Source organism: Eubalaena glacialis, chromosome 17 (assembly GCF_028564815.1).
Source record: "Eubalaena glacialis isolate mEubGla1 chromosome 17, mEubGla1.1.hap2.+ XY, whole genome shotgun sequence".
NCBI lineage: Eukaryota > Metazoa > Chordata > Mammalia > Artiodactyla > Balaenidae > Eubalaena > Eubalaena glacialis.
The window spans coordinates 78,874,289-78,878,687 of NC_083732.1; the positions used below are offsets into that span (position 1 = coordinate 78,874,289).

A 4,399-nucleotide genomic window follows, 5' to 3' on the forward strand; every position below is an offset into this window, starting at 1 on the left:
TATCCTCCTGCTCTGTCTCTTGTCTCCATGGAAATGGCAGAGAGGCCCAAACAAGAAGTTGGCTTTCTTGGGGAAGGGAGGGCCGACCCATGGGCGAGCTTCCCACCATCAGAGTCTCCGGCTATGAACTACGGGATCTCCACAAGGTGCCATGGGATCCCATCTGGGTGAGGGCAGTGACTAGGAAAGTGGGCTGGGATCCCACTGAACCCAAAGCAGGCCAATAGCGATGGTCTAAGAACAAGATTCAGAATGTCCGGGTTGGAAGAGGCTTCAGAGATCATCTGGGACCCAGGAGTGATGTGACTTGCCCAAGGTCACACAGTAAGTCCTATAGATGAGGACAAAAGTCCCATCTGATAGTGTTCCTTCCTACTCCAGAAGGAAGCCTTCTTCAGTTATAGCAACAACACAAATTAAATCGTACATTTTTTGAATGTTTACCACGTGTAGGACACAGTGCTGATTCCCTTCCATACATCACCTCAGTGACTTCTCACAAGGTTGAAAGGTACGCACACCTGCCCCCTATTTACAGGCAAGGTAATGAGTCTTAGAGCCTGAGCGTGCCAGTCAAGGTCACATAGTTGCTAAGCAGCAGAGCTGGTAGGTAAACCTAGGGCATCTGACAGTAGACCCTGAACCCATAACCGCTATTGTTTTCCTTCACAGTTCTGGGTCTTCTACTTCTCCTGGGCTCCCACTCACTGGCCCTCCCCTCTGTGCCCAGGGTGGCTCCCAATCTATGTGCCAAGCATCTGTCAGCTTCTGATGTTTAAGTGCACATCGGGTGCTGTTTTGTTGTAGGACACGACAGCAAGCGAGAAGCCTTAGGCTTTTTTCGAAATAGCTGTCTAGATTAATAAAATAAGTATTTTGTGATTGCCAAAGTAACATCCGTGCTCTTCACAGAAGGCTGAGAAACTATGAATAAGTAAAAAGAAGGCAGAAAAAAAAAGAACTCATATGTTTCCTGGCTGTTTCTTCTGGAAATTGTCCACTTACCCATTGATGATCTTAATGATTGCCTCATCAGTTTGCTCTGGGACCGCGTTCTTTACACTCACAATTGTGGTCGACATCTTTTTTTCCCTTCCCAATTTGTTGTTTGTCAGTGTATTTTGAAAAATGCTTTTGGCTCTAGGACTTACCCAGCAGGCAGTGCTTCTGTCTTGGGTCAAAATGGCGAGCAGGCCTGCCGTTGCAGCATCAAGCAAGTGGCTGGAGGGTATTCGATGCTTCTGGGTTCAATAAACTGGGCTTAATGCAAGATGATACAATATATAAGAATGACGATGTAAAAGAGGCCATAAGAAGGCTTCCTGAGACCCTTTGTAATGACACAGTGTTTCACATTAAGAGAGCACTGGACCTGACCGTAAGGCAGCTGATCTTGCCTAAAGAGCAGTGGACAAAATATGAGGAGGATAAATTCTACCTTGAACCATATCTGAAAGAGGTTATTTGGGAGAGAAAAGAGAGAGAAGAATGGGCAAAGAAGTAATCATGTAGTCTAAATCTGTGGCTGCAGCTGTCCTAAAGTAGTTTTATGAAGTTGGTTAAACCTGAAATGTACAATGTAGAACTATCTGGGCTGTAAATGTATTACTTTAAATAAATATCTATTATAATTATTGTTGGAAAAAAAAAAGAAAAATGTTTTTGGAAGTTGGAAGTGGCTGCCTAGATTGTAGTGGACTGATCCTTTGCCCTGCAGAGACCCATTTGCTGCCCGACTGGCAGTGACAGGCAGACAGACGTTGACATTGGCCATAGCAAGTTTTCCCTCATGGCTGTCGAGGCTCTTCTTGACCAGCATGACCTGGAAAAAGCAGTTCTGCCCTTGGAGGTTCCAGTGAGCCAGTTGGCAATGCCATTGCCATTTATTATCCTTCCCTGGGAAGGGCAGGGTTCTGCTTGGGAGCTGAGAGCCAGGACTACAGAGCCTGGAGATTCACCCTGGTCCTCAGAGCCTGTTGTGTAAGCCCAGGATGGAGTTGAAAGGAAACGGTCCCGCAGCATCTCTCTCCATGCACGTAACTCTATTCAGGTTCCATTGGCTGGAGAGCTGAAGTCACCATCACAAGGACAATGTGTGTGGCTGGAGGGCCACCAGCTGCCTAAATTCCTCAGGGTTGCCTTGCTGCTTTCATGTCCACCCTAGGAAGTAGGCAGAGCAGGTTAGTAGAAGTCTACCTTACAGATGAGAAAACTGAGGCTCAGGTGGACAGCACCGGCTCTGGGACTAGAATCTGAGCTCCAGTGAGCTTTCATGATGAGGGGTGAGATGCTGGGTGTGGGGAGCCACGGTGTGGGGAGGGGGCCGTCTGAGAGTTTGGAAGAGGAGGAGAGAGGAGACAGAGGCGTCTCTGTGGATCCCCGGGCTGGAGACACGGACTCCACCTACTTTGCTCATTTTCTGCATCAGTTCTGTTCTCCCTCTGTTCCCTAGGGCCACCCTTGCCTCAGTCCCAGCTGTAAAAACAATGGGGGCACACACAGGACATTATGGGGGAGTGAGGACACACACACAACACATGCTTAACCATGAAATCCCAGAAGCAGGCCCATTACCTAGGAACATAAGTCCATGATCTCTGTCACTGCCAGACAATAGTCCCAAGGCATAGCTGATGTGATCAGAAAGGAGAAAGAAATAAGAGCAGTAAACATTAAAGAGGAGGGTGACATTACTTGTAGATATGACTTTATACTCACAGCACCCAGGATATTCTATTAGAAAACATTGCCAACAATAGAATTCAGTAAGGTGTCTGGGTAAAAAAGTCAGTACCTTCCAAAATAAGAAACAGACAGAAAAATATAATGGAAGAAAGAAGTCCATTTTGAAAAGCTACAAACAGATTACATATCCAGGAATATAGTTATCAGGTTATGTGTAAGATGTCAATGAATAAAATTTGAAGATGCTACTAAAGAACATACACAAACATGCGAATAAATGGAAAAATATCTGTAAGAGAGGAAGCTGCATACTACACATTTGCCAACTGTCTCTAGATTAATATTTAAATTTAACATAATTCCAGTTGAAAAATAGGATTTTTTTTCTGGAATTAAACATATTAAAGTTTATGTGGAAAAAGAAATAGATGAGAATAATCAAATTCTGAAAAATAAAAGGTGGTCTAATCCTGAAAGACATTAAAATATATTATAAAGCTAACATAAATTAAGCAGTTTGGTAATGGTGCATGAATAGACAGACCAATAAAACAGTGTGAAAAGTACAGAAATAGATCCAAATATTCATAGAAATTTAGTTTATGATTAAGAGGACATTTCAAATCAGTGGGAGAAAAGGAGATTACTTAATAAATGGTGTTATGTTTAGACAAATGGTAGCCATCTTAAACAAAGTTTAGATTCCTTCTTAGATCCTCATACCCAAATAAATTCCAGATGGAGCAACGATTTAAATGGAAAAAAAACCCTCACCATAAAAGTATTAAAAGAAAACATGGAGATTTTATTTAAATAATATCCAAATGGGGAAGGACTTTGTCTTTTTAAACCTGACACAAAATCCAGAATCCATATAAGAAAAGAAGATTGACACATATGATATCATAAAATTAAAATTTTCTGCCTTGCAAAAATGACTATAAAGCCAAAAGATGAACAACACACTTGCTTGAAAAAAAATGTTTCCAACATGTGAGGCGCAGACATAGAGCTAATTTCCTTAAGACCTATATAAATTCCCACAGATGAAAAGGGAAAAGGACTAACAACCCAAAAGGAAAAAGCAAAGGGCTTGAGCAGAGAGTTCCAAGTTCATAGAAAAATAGGTAACAGCGGCCTTTAAACACAAGAAAGGGGGCTTACTCTCACTGCTAAAAAAAATGCAAACTACAACTCGTACAAGATGCCCTATTTACCTATTAAGCTGGCAAAAAAAAAGACGTTTGCTCACACATTAAGGGTGAGAAACCAGCACTCTGCAGCATTGCTGGGGGAGTGCAATACGGGATAACCTCTTTGCAAGACCATTTAGCGATGTCTCGCAAAATAAAAACCGCACTAACCCTTGACCTAGCAATATCACGTTCCAGAGCTTATCCTACACATACACGCACACATTTGCTTAGTGACATACGTATAAGGATATTATTAGTAGAAAAAGTTTGGAAATAACTGCTGTGTATATCAACAGAGGACCAGTTAGAGAAGTACCGTGTACTCTTACGGTGAAATACTCTGCAGCCTTTAGAAGCAATGTGACAAGCTCTAAAATGACATGGAACAAGTTTCCAAATGTACGGACTCTATGGCATCGTCTACAGCCGGGACTTCCAAACTTTTTTGAGCATAACTCACTGTAAGAACTATATTTTACATCACAAACTGGTTCGTTCATTCATTCATTGGTTTGTTC

General features: G+C 42.3%; 1 pseudogene; it reads left to right on the forward strand.

The window, feature by feature from the left end:
- The first annotated feature begins 1,182 nt into the window (after positions 1 to 1,182).
- On the forward strand, positions 1,183 to 1,516 carry LOC133077276 (cytochrome b-c1 complex subunit 7-like; annotated as a pseudogene).
- Positions 1,517 to 4,399: the final 2,883 nt, after the last annotated feature.